The sequence below is a fragment of the Phascolarctos cinereus genome, unplaced genomic scaffold (assembly GCF_003287225.1).
Source record: "Phascolarctos cinereus isolate Bilbo 61053 unplaced genomic scaffold, phaCin_HiC Scaffold_4;HRSCAF=312, whole genome shotgun sequence".
Classification (NCBI taxonomy): Eukaryota; Metazoa; Chordata; class Mammalia; order Diprotodontia; family Phascolarctidae; genus Phascolarctos; species Phascolarctos cinereus.
This window is the reverse complement of record NW_027555847.1, coordinates 296,492,608-296,506,075: the sequence shown is the minus strand read 5'-3', so window position 1 is coordinate 296,506,075 and position 13,468 is coordinate 296,492,608.

The window sequence follows — 13,468 nt, the reverse complement described above, 5'->3', positions numbered from 1 at the left end:
TGAATCAACCCTGCATTCCTGGTATAAATCCTACCTGGTCTTAGTGTATTATTCTTGTCATAAGTTTTTGTAATCTATTTGCTAATATTTTGTTTAAAATTTTTGCATCTATATTCATTAGAGAAATGGTCTATAATTTTCTTTCTGTTTTGACACTTCCTGGTTTAGGTATCAGCACCGTATTTGTATCATAAAAAGAATTTGGTAAGACTCCTTCCTCACGTATTATCACAAATAGTCTACATAGTATTGAAATTATTTGTTCTTTAAATGTTTGATAGAATTCTCATGTAAATCCATATGGCCTTGGAGATTTTTTCCTAGGGAGTCCATCAATGGTTTCTTCAATTTCTTTTTCTCAGATGGGGTTATTTAAGTATTTTACTTCCTCTTCTGTTATTCTAGGCAATTTATATTTTTGTAAATATGTATCCATTTCACTAAGATTGTCAAATTTCTTGGCATATAGTTGGGCAAAATAATTCCTAATTATTGTTTTAATATCCTCTTCCTTGGTGGTAGCTTTGACCTTTTCATTCTTGATACTAGTAATTTGGTTTTCTTTTTCTTTTTTTTTTTTAATTAATTAAACCAAAGGTTTATCTATTTTATTGGTTTTTTCATAAAATCACCTCTCAGTTTTATTTATTAGTTCAATAGTTTTCTTAATTTCAATTTTATTAATTTTTCCTTTGGTTTTCAATATTTCTAATTTGGTGTTTAGTTGAGGATTTTTAATTTGTTCTTTTTCTAGTTTTTTTAGTTGTATGCCCAATTCATTAATCTCCTCTTTTTCTATTTTATTTATGTAAGCATTTAGAGATATAAAACTTCCCCTAAGAACTGACTTTGCTGCATCCCATAAGTTTTGGTATGTTGTCTCATTATTGTCATTTTCTTGAATGAAATTATTGATTGTTTCTATGATTTGTTGTTTGACCCAATCATTTTTTAGGATTAGATTATTTAGTTTCCAATTATTTTTTAGTCTATCTTTCCATGGCCCTTTATTACATATAATTTTTATTGCATCATGATCTGAAAAGGATGCATTTAATATTTCTGCCTTTCTGCATTGGATTGTGAGGTTTTTATGCCCTAGTACATGGTCAATTTTTGTGTATGTGCCATGTACTGCTGAGAAAAAAGTATATTCCTTTCTATCCCCATTCAGTTTTCTCCAGAGGTCTATCATACCTAACTTTTCTAATGTTCTATTCACCTCCTTCTTTCTTGTTTATTTTGTGGTTAGATTTATCTAGTGCAGAGAGGGGGAGGTTCAGGTCCCCACTAGTATAGTTTTGCTGTCTATTTCTTCCTGTAACTCCCTGAACTTCTCCTCTAAGAATTTGGATGCTATACCATTTGGTGCATATATGTTTAGTAATGATATTACTTCATTGTCTATGGTGCCTTTTAGCAGGATGTAGTTTCCTTCCTTATCTCTTTTGATTAGATCTATTTTTGCTTTTGCTTTGTCTGAGATCAGGATTGCTACCCCTGCTTTTTTTACTTCAGCTGAAGCATAATATATTCTGCTCCAGCCTTTTACCTTTACCCTGTATGTGTCACTCTTTTTCAAATGTGTTTCCTGTAAACAACATATTGTAGGATTATGGTTTTTAATCCATTCTGCAATCCATTTCCATTTTATGGGAGAGTTCATCCCATTCACATTCACAGTTATGATTACTATCTGTGTCTTTTTCTCCATCCTTTTCCCCCTGTTTATGCTTTTCTTTCTCCTTTTCCCCCCTTCACTAGTGTTTTGCTTTTGACCACCGCCTCCTTCAGTCCCTCTTCTCTTCTATTATCCCCTTTCCTTTTCTTCCCCTTTACCTTACTGCTTCTTCCCTCCCTCCCTTCTTCTCCCCTCCCTTTTCTTTCACCTTTTCCCTCCTAACTGCCTATAGGGCAAGTTAGATTTCTTTACCTAACTGATTATGTTATTCCCTTCTTGAGCCAAATCTGATGAGAGTAAGGTTCAAACAATGCTCCCCCTCCCTTCTTTCCCTCTGCTGTAATAGGATTTTGTGTCTTTTCCTGTAATGTAATTTACCCTTGTCTGCCTCCTCCTTTCTCAGTACATTTTCTAAGATCAGAATCCACTTATTTGGATCCATTTAACCCACTTGATTAGATTTTTTTTATCATTACATCAAAGTCAACTAATATCCACCCTCTTTATGTATACTCCTTTAACATGGTGTAATAACAATACAGTTCTCAAGGTTGCAAGTGTCATTCCCTTGTAGGGTTTAAACAGCCCCCCCTTATTAACAACATATTGTATCTTTCTGTCCCATTTACCTTTTTATGTCTTCTTGAGTCCTGTACTTGAAGATCAAATTTTTTGTTGAGCTCTGGTCTTTTTATCAGGAAAGTTTGGAAGTCTCCTATTTCATTGAATATCCATCTCCTCCCTTGAAAAATGATGCTCATTTTTGCTGGGTAGTTGATCCTTGGCTGCATTCCAAGCTCCTTTGCCTTATGGAATATCATGTTCCATGCCCTGCGTCTTTTAATGTAGAAGCTGCAAGGTCCTGTGTAATCCTGACTGTGGTTCCATGATATTTAAATTGTTTCTTTCTGGCTGCTTGCAGCACCTTCTCTTTCATCTGGTAATTTTGGAATTTTGCTATTATATTCCTTGGTTTGTCAATTTGGGATCTCTTTCAGGTGAGTGGTATTCTTTCTATGGTTATTTTCCTTCTGGTTCTAGGACTTCAGGGCAGTTTTCCTTTATGATTTCCTGAAAGATACTGTCCAGGCTTTTTTTTCATCATGATTTTCAGGTAGTCCAATAATTTTTAAATTGTCTCTCCTGAATCGATTTTCCAGGTCGGTTGTTTTACTGAGGTATTTTACTTTTCATCTATTTTTTCATTTTTTTGTTTCTGTTTGACTGATTCTTGCTCTCTCATAGACATTAGTTTCCATTTGTCCAATTCTAGTTTTTAACAGATTGTTTTCTTCTGTTAGTTTTTGTACTTCCTTCTTCAATTGGCCAATTGTGTTTTTTAGGGACTTGTTTTCTTCAGTGTATTTTTTTTCCAATTGGCCAATTGTATTTTTGAAGGACTCTTCTACCTCTCTCATTTGACTTTTAAAATCCTTCTTGAGCTCTTCTAAGAAGGCTTTTTGGGCTTCAGACCAGTTCATATTCCCTTTTGTTGTTGCAGATGTGGGTTTGTTGACAATGTTGTCCTCTTCAGAATTTCTGTCTTGATCTTCACTCTTCTCATAATATGAATCTATGGTATGTTTCTTTTTACTCATGGTGTTTCTTTATTCCCTGGCCTTTAAAGAGATTGAGCTCTCCTGCTGGGGAACAGAGGGCACTGACCCAAGCTTCTTGTGTTGGGAGCCTAGGTCTTGGTCACTGGCTTTGTGTGCTGGGGCCTCTTATGTTGGCAATTGGAGGCTGTAGGTTTCTGGCAGCTTACCTCATGTTGGGCTGGAATCAGCAAGGCTGGAACTTTCAGGCAATTCTAGGTTGCCTGCTTTTCCTTTCCTTTAGCTTTCTTCAGCTCCTTTTAGATGGGTGCTGCAGGGTGTTTATCTGCCTGGGGCCCCTTGCAGTGTTGCCTCCCTTGTTTCTGCTAATGCACTGGGAGATTCCTTTGCTGTAGAGTGCTGAGGCACCTGGTGGTTTTCTGAGCTGGTTTCCACCAGTTCCCCCACCCTCACTGAGGCACTCAGAGGTCCAGGTGTTGGTGTTTGCCTGCTCTACCACCTGGGCTTCAGGATTTTCTTCACAATTGGAGGCTGCAGGGCTCCGACAGCTCACCTGGTGTTGGGCTGGAACCAGCAAGGCCGGGCTTTAGGAAGACTTTAGGTTGCTTTCTTCACCTCCTTTCAGATGAATGCTGCAGGGTACTTATCTGCCTGGGGCCCCTTGTAGTTCTGCCTCCCTTATTTTTGCTGAGGCACTGGGAGACCCGTTTGCTGGGCTGCTGCACTGCTGCTCCCCATCTTTCTTCTAGTTCAGCTGTTCCAGGGTTTTTTTTCTGGGGTGATATTTTCTGGGTTTTCAGAGGTTGATAGGGGAGAGTGAGAGTGACTACCTTTTTACTCCACTATCTTGGCTCCTGGAAGCAGAAGTCCTCAAGATTCTTTAGGTAAGAACAAAGAATATTAAATGTTGGTGGTGTGATAGGGATTATTTAGTACAAATTTCCAACCAATGCAGAAACTTCATTCTCAGTATCCATCACAGATAGCCAGCATCCTTAATAAGAGGTAATCTAGTATCTTCTTAAATACTTTCAATATTATAATACTGTCAGTACTTCACCGTTACCAGATACTTTTTATCATTAGGAAGTGTTTTCTTATATCAAGCCAAAATCTGATTCCCTTTAATGTCTACCCATTTTTGCACTGCTAAAGCAACAAAGGACAAGTCTATTCTTTCTTCTGCATGATAGCCTTTAAATACAGGAAGATAACTATCACATCTCTCCTTATTGTTCTGTTTTCCAGTTTAAATATAATCAGGATTCCCCTAATTCCTGCTATTTCACATATGTGGTAGTTTTCATAATAGTTAAGATCTTGGTCACTATCTCCTTTATGTATTTTAGTTTGTTAGTGCCCAATTTTAGTTGTAGTAGCCAATATTGCACACCACGTCTCTGACACTATCTTACATAAAGGAAAGTGAAGCTCCTCCTTCTCATTATTACTATGGTGTTCTCCTATTATTATCACCTAAATTTATATTGCATTTTTAGAAGTTCCTTCTCACAGTACAAAGAATAACACTGCTGTAGGGTTCAAGGGAGTTGGAGCTCTTGTCCTCTCCCTCTCTCCTTGTTCAGTCATTTTTCAGTCATGTCCAACTCTCTATGACCTCATTTGGGGTTCCATTGGCAGAGATACTGGAGTGGTTTGCCATTTCCTTCTCCAGCTCATTTTACTTTTGAGGAAACTGAGGCAAACAGGGTGAAATGACTTGCCCAGGGTCACATAGCTGGTAAGTGTCTAAAGTCAGATTTGAGCTCAGGGGCCCCAAATTTTATACCTCAATATAGATTGGGTATTAGTCCTAGTAGAACATCTCAAAAGAGAAGATCCATACGCTTTTGGGATTTTTACCTCTAACTCTGTATGTCCCCACTATTGAACCTTGGGAAAATTGTTTAAGGCTTAGATATGTCTCACATCTATGGTTTCTCTGAAAGTAAGACTGAAGTTCTCATACAAGGCATTATTTGAACTCTAATCATTATGACTCCAAGGTCAGCATTCTATTTATCCCAACAGCCTCAACCTAGTATACAAATCAGATATACAATAGCTATTTATTTCCTCTGCACAAAGAAACATTAAACATACATATAAGACATGTGTTTATTGATATTAATTTAAGCAAGAGCTAAAACACAACTACTGGTTTTATCTCCAGGGCTTAAACATGAAGCATGTCAACAGAACACAGCACAGGCATGCAGTCCTATTGTCCCCAGATCCTTGGGAAGGATGGTGACTCAGATGTGCAACAGAATACGTGCTGTCATCACTCAGTTATCAAAATTAAATGGAATTTTTAGGCATAGTGAAGTGGCAGTAATTTGAGACTGGTCAATACATTTAAGAGGCAGCAAAGTTGTGCAGTGGATAGAGTATGGGCCGTAAGAATCAGGAAGACCTGAATTCAAATACAGATGCAGAAATTCCCAGCTGTGTTACCTTGGGCAAGTCACTAACTTCTGTTTGTCTATGGATTGGTAATCTGTTGGAGAAGGAAATGGCAAATCACTCCAGTATCTTTGCCAAGAAAACCCTATGGACCTCTATCCATAGGGTCACAAAGTGTCAGACACAACTGTACAATGAAAACAACCACACACTTGAGGGAAGGAAGTGGAAATAGTCTGGACCACTATAATGAAGCTATTCTCTGATTTGGTTAATGAGAAATGAGGGCATGGATCTAGAAAATATAACTTTGTGCAAAAGAGTAAAAGCCACAGGGATAAGGTTAATACCAGGTCTCTCAGGTCAGCTAAGCCTTAACATACATACATTCTGGAGGATGGGATCCTAATAGTCAAAGAAATTTATTTTTCAACTTAAATTTATTACTGTTAAATGTCATCTTGTTGGTATACTATGGATTACCCAACAACATTTTTTTGGGGCTATAAACGACATTCTCCAACTTCTTTTCAAAATCTCAAGTCAGCTGGCACTAATCATTACCTATATTCACATCTGTGCCATTCATCTAGGGGTATAGATTTGTATTTCCACCAATTTTATTGATTGGCTCCTTTACTTCTAGCTCTCAAGCAACTCCCACTCATTATACAAATATTCAGCCTCCAGTGGACAGGCCTATAAGTGCTTCAGTGTAGCCCTGGGGAAATGCAGAAACACCTCATGTCCTCAGCACATATAAGACATCAGCACTAGGACCCCAGCTTAGCACCAGGTAAACTGCCAGATCTTTATGGCTTCCAGCAGCACCAGCCACCCTCTACTCCACTCCCTCAATGAAGCACCAAACATGATGCTCCCCCATGGGCCTCAGGGCAACATCAGTGCCCCACCAGGTAAACATCCAGGGCCTGCTGCCCTTGGCACACAAAACCTGAGACAGTGCCCCCTCACAGAGGAGCATGGCTCAAATTTAAAAGAAATGAAAAAGGCCAAAAATGATGAGAAAAAAACGACAAAAAAATAATCTGACCATAGAAAATTATTATGGTGACAAGGAAGATCAAGACAGAAACTCAGAAGAAGAATACCTATGGGCCAAACTCCAAAGAAAAATGGGATGTGATCTGAAACCCAGAAAGAAATCATGGAAGAGCTCAAAAAGGAGCTTAAAAATCATATTAGAGAGGTAGAAGAAAAACTGGGAAAAGAAATCAGAGGGATGTAAGAGAATTATTTAAAAAGAGTCAACAGCTAGAAAAAAGAAAGCAACTGCTTAAAAAGCAGAATTGGCCAAATAGAAAAGGCAATACAAAAAAATCCACTGGAGAAAACTACTCCCTAAAAAGTACAATTGGCAAAATGCAAAAGGAAGTACAAAAGCTGAGGAAAACAACTCCTTAAAAATTAGAATTGGGCAAATGGAAGCTAATGACTCGATGGCACACCATGAATCAATCCAACAAATTCAGAGAAATGAAAAAAAAAATAGAAGAAAATGTAAAATACCTCATTGGAAAAACAACTGACCTGGAAAATAGATCTAGGAGAGGCAATGTCAGAAATGGTGGACTTCTTGAAAGCCATAATAAAAAGGAGGACCTGGACAGTATCTTTCAAGAAATTATCAAGGAAAACTGCCCTTATATCCTAGAACCAGAGGGCAAAATAGGCATTGAAAGAATCCACCAATCATCTCAGGAAAGACATCCCAAAATAAAAACTCCAAGGAACCTTATAGCCAAATTACACAACTATCAGGTCAAGAGGAAAAAATACTGCAAGTGGCCAAAAAGAAAGAATTCAAATATTGGGGAGCCACAATCAAGATTACTCAGAACTTAGCAGCTGCAACATTAAAGAACTGGAAGTGATAGAACATAATATTCAGGAAGGCAGAGGAGATAGGATTACAACCAAGAATCACCTATGTGGAAATTAAGCATAATACTTTATGTGGAAAAATGCTTCTTCAATGAAATCAAAGGATTTCAAGCTTTTGTAAGGAATAGGCCAGAACTGAACAAAGAAAAAATTAATCTCCGGTATCAAGATCCAAAAGAAGCTGAAAAAGGGAAAAAAGGAAAACATAAAGGATTCAACAGAGCTGAACTGTTTACATTCCTATATGGGAAGATGATACCTGTACCACTAATAGTACATTTAAAAAGAAAAATATGTATGTGTGTGTGTGTGTGTGTGTGTGTGTGTGTGTGTGTGTGTGTATATATACATACATACATATATGTGTGTGTATATATATATATGCATATATATGTATGTGTGTGTGTGTGTGTATATATATATATATATATATATGTATATATATAATATATATAATCAGTTGAATATACAATCTATCTTACCCAACAGGAAAGTAGAAGGGGTGGAGGCTAAGTGGGAACAGGGGGAACTGACAGAAGACATGGCAGATCAGAGGAAGCAGTAGACAGAAGCAAAACATTGTGAGGAGGGAAAGGGTGAAAGGAGAGAGAAAGTACAAACAGGATGAAAAATAGAGGAAAATACATGGTAATCATAACTGTAAATGTAAATGGGACAAACTCTCCCATAAAATAGAAGTATATAGCAGAATGGATCAAAAAACAGAATCCTACAATATGCTTTTTTTTTTTACAAGAAACACACTTGAAGCAAAGAGACACATAGAGTAAAGGTAAGGGGCTGTAACAGAATCTACTATGTTTCAGCTGGAGTAAAAGAAAAGAAGTAGAGGTAGAAATCCTGATCTCAGACAAAGTAAAAGATTATAGAACATGACAATGAATAAGGCAAAAAAAAACCTGAAGGCCAAGCAATAACAAAATTCATCTGGAAGAACAAAAGGTTCAGAATATGAAGAGAACTAATGAAAATAAAATGCAAGGGAAGGTGGCCTAGCTGTGCAAGGTTGTAAATTATATTATAAAGCAGCAATCATCAAAACTACTTGGTACTGGCTAAGAAAGAGAGTTGTGGATCAGTGGGATAGGTTAGGTATGCATGACATAACAGCCCATGACTATACTAATCTACAATTTGATAAATCCAAAGACTCAAACATCTGTGATAGAAAAAAAAAATCGATGTTTAACAAAAACTGCTGGGAAAACTAGAAAACTGGAAAATAACAAGACATAGACCAATATCTTACACCTATACCAAGATAAGTAAAAATGGGTACAGGATTTAGATATAAAGGCTGATACTACAAGTTAACCAGGAGAGCAAGGAATAATTTGCCTTTCAGATCTATGGAGAAGGGAATAATTTATGACCAAACAAGAGATAGAGAACATTATGAAATGCAAAATGGATAATTTTAATTACATTTAATTGAAAAGTTTTTGCACAAACAAAGCCAATATAACCAAGTTAAGGAGGGAAGCAGAACACTGGGAAAGAATTTTTACAACCAGTGTCTCTGATAAAGACCTCATTTCTAAACTATAGAGAGAACTGAGTCAAATTTCTAAGAATTCAAGTCATTCCCCAATTGATAAATGGTCAAAGGATATGAAACAGGCAGTTTTCAGAGGAAGAAATTAAAACTATCAGTAGTCATATAAAAAATATTCCAAATTACTATTGATTAGAGAAATGCAAACCAAAACGACTCGGAGGTACCACATCAAACCTATCAGATTGGCTAACATGACAAAACAGGACAATGACACATGTTGGAGAAGATGTGGGACAATTAGAACACTATTGCATTGTTGGTGAGTTGTGAACTGATCCAAACATTCTGGAGAGCAATTGGGAATTATGCCCAAAGGGTTATAACATTGTTCATACCCTTTGATCCAGCAATACCACTTCTAGGGCTAGATCCTAAAGAGATCATAAAAATGGGAAAAGGACTTACATATACAAAAATATTTATAGCAGCTCTTTTTGTGGTGTAAAGGAATTGGAAATTGAGGGGAAGTCCATCAATTGGGGAATGGCTGAACAAGTTGTAGTATATAAATGTAATGGAATAATATTATAAGAAATGATGAACAGGTGAACTTTAGAGAAACTTGGAAAGATTTATATGAACTTATGCTGAGTGAAATGAGCAGAACCAGGAGAACATTATACACAGTAACAGCCACACTGTGCTATGACTGACTTTGATAGATTTTAGACAACTCCAAAAGACTGACAATGGAAAATGCTGTCCACATCCAGAGAAAGAACTGTGGAGTCTGAATGCAGATGGAAGCATACTATTTGCTTTTCTTTTCCTTTGTTTTTTTTTCTATTGCTTCATTCTTATCATTCCTCCCATTAGTTCTAATTATTCTTTGCATCATGCCTAATGGAAAAATGTGCTTAATATGAATGTATAAGCAGAGCCAGTACCAGATTGCATGCTTTCTTGGGGAAGGAGAAGGAGAAGGAGAGGGAGAAAATTTAAAACTCAGAATCTTATGGAAGTGAATGCTGACAACTAAAAATAAATAAATTAATTAGTTTTTAAAAAAGTAAAGGCCTTAAGGGAATAGGTTATGTTTTCATCACTAATGCCCATCGAATGCAAGGAAGACAGAAAAGAAAAGCAGATTTTAGAAATAAATAGTTGTGAGGTAGCTAGGTGGCACAGTAGATAGAGCACTGACCCTGGAGGTAGGAGGACCTGAGTTCAAATCCGACCTCAGACCAAACACTTGACACTTACTAGCTGTGTGACCCTAGGCAGGTCACTTAACCCCAGTTGCCTAAAAATACATAAATAAAGAGTTCATTAAGAAGTAGTACCTGAGAATGGCATTTGGAATTCTGGTCCCTGTCTTTAAAATATAAAGATGCTCACCTTCTGTAAGGGATGGAGTACACCTTATAAGAGACAGAGAATATGTTTGGCTGGTATTTTGCAAATATGTATATTTTTAATGAGCATAAGCCAAAAAGGAAGGGGAAAGGAGAAAACTGCTTGTGTAGAGTCACCAAGTAGATATCACTGAGAATATCACAGAATCAATTAATTTTGAAGTTGAAAGGAATCTCAATGGTCCCTAAGCCCAGCCCAGAACCCCAAAATTAACTCCCACTCCAGTACTCCCAATAAGTGATCATATGACCTCTGTTTGGAGACCTCCCATGAGGGTGAAATCACTTCCTCCCAATTTGGCCTATTTACACTTAGGTATGGCTCAAGTTGTGAGGAAGTTTCTCCTGAAACAAATTTAAATTTACCTCTTTGCAATTTCTACCTCATGGCTCCTGGCTTTTCCCTCTGAGGTAGATGACTTATTCTAGGAGTTTAGCAGTGAAAGAAAGAAAAAAAAATTAAAGAAGATGGCTTTGGAGCATCACAGGGTCAAAGACATTTCTTTTGTTTGTTTTAGTAGATACCTAACTCTTCCTGAGCATGCTTGTAGGTAGCTGGAAAGGTACCAGTGAATATAGGCTAAAGATGAGAGACAGAAGAAATGATCTGGGTAGAAAACTCCTAAAGCAAGCAAAAAAGGGATAGAATCTGAGTCACATAAAACGCACTTGTGGTGGAGTGGAATTAGTAACTGGATTTTGAGCCAAAAGACCTGGAGCAGAACCTTTGCTTAGCTATTTACTACCTTAAGGTCCTTTTGAACTCTAAGATACCGTGATATTTGCCTCCAAGAATTTTGAACATCATAATTTCCTGTCATCATAGTTTTCACTGTTATTATCAGTATGAGCCTGGGAAATCTACATCTCTGGGGTTCTTAGTTTCTTTAGCTGTAAAATCATGGAGTTGGTTAGACTAAATGATTTCTAAAGTCCTTTCCAGCTATAAATGCTAAAATATCATGAATTTCTCTTCACAAATAATTTGGGGAAGGATGAAAAATTAATATAGGTTTATATTCTAGAAGATTTTTGTAGAAAAAAGGAAAGCTACTCAAATACGAAATGTTTAGCAGGCTACATGTACTTTCAAGGCTAAGATTTATTTTTATTTCATAGAAATAAGCACAGCTACTGATATTTTCTAGTTGATAGATTATTGGGCAAACAGCACCGAAAAATGTTTCTGTCCTTCAGGATTCAAAAGTGCTTGTCACATGCCTAGCTTGTCCATATCAATAAAAACGGATTATTTAAATTGAAACAAATTCCAAAGTATAGAAACTGATGAGATTAAAGAGCACAGTTTCTTTTTCTTTCCCTCTGAGATAATTATAGTCAGAGAGATTGGCTTGTCTGACAGAGTTTATGCAGCTCCTGTTGCTATTATCAGCTTCTTCCCTGTCTGAGGAACCAATAAAGAAATCTTTACATTCAGAACACTTTAACAAACATAAAAGAATCATAGAACCCTGGAAATGAAACTGAGCACAATAACTGCATGAAAAAAAAGCTATTGGCATACCCAGTTGCTATGGGACAAAAATCCAAGGAAAGAACCAATAATCACCTCCATGGTCTTAACTCTATATGCAAATACTCACAGTATGGAAAACAAACAAGATAAACTATGCATCCTGAAGTGAAGAGGTAAATTTCATCTCATCAATATCACTGAGTATTCATGGGATAATACTCATAACTAGAAAATGGCTCTGGAAGGCCTTATTAAAAATAAAAAAGATAGGTAAACACATAAGGAATCACAGATTATGAATTAAGAATATATGTTCATAAAGAAATACTGGAATAAGAGTGTGGAGAAACAAGATGGAAAATATTTGAGTAAAATTAATGGATGGAGATAGATAAATAAAATGATATTAGCAGCAGAGTATATTACAAACCACCTAGAAGTAAAGAAAAAAATAGATAAGTAGTTCTGGAAATTGGTCAGAAGCCAGGGACAAAGGCAGTACAGAAACATAATTAACCTCCCAATTTACTTAGATGTCTGCTGGAATTTTCTCTCTTCTTCTTTTTTTTTTTTTCATTTTCAAATTAGTCAGCTTGTAAAGAAGAATTAAATCCAGGAACCACAGGAAGAAGAAACACAGAGGAGAGAGAGAGAGAGAGAGAGAGAGAGAGAGAGAGAGAGAGAGAGAGCAAATAGTATGCTCTGATCTGCATTCAGACTCTCCAATTTGACTTTTTTGGACGTGGATAGTATTTTCCATCCATATTCTCCTAGTTCTGCTCACTCCACTCAGCATCAGTTCATGTAAGTCCTTCCAGGTTTTTCTGAAGACTTCCTGTGTATTATTTCTTGTGGAATAATAGCATTCCATTACATTCATGTACCACAACTTGTTTGTCCATTCCCCAATAGATGGGTGTCCCTTCAATTTCCAATTCTTGACCACCACATAAAGAGCTGCTATAAATATTTTTGTACATGTGGGCCTTTTCCCATTTTCATGATCTCTTTGGGATACAGACCTAGAAGTGGTATTGCTGGGTCAAAAGATATGCACAATGCCATAACCCTTTGGGCATAGTTCCATTGCTCTCCAGAATGGTTGGATCAGTTTACAACTCCACCAACAATGATTTAGTGTTCCAATTTTCCCACATCTTCTCCAGCATTTGTCACTGTTCTGTTTTGTCATGTTAGCCAATCTGATATGTGTGATGTGTTACCTAAGAACTGTTTTGATTTTCATTTCTCTAATCAACAGTGATTTAGAGCATTTTTATATGACTGCAGATAGTTCTAATTTCTTCCCTTGAAAACTGACTGTTCATATCCTTTGACCATTTATCAATTGGGGAATGACTTGTATTCTTGTAAATTTGACTTGGTTCTCTATATGTTTTAGAAATGAGGCCTTTATCAGAGACACTGTGTTTAAAAATTGTTTTTCCATCTTTCTGCTTCCCTCTAAGCTTGGTTACATTGGCTTTGTGCGAAAACTTTTCAATGTAA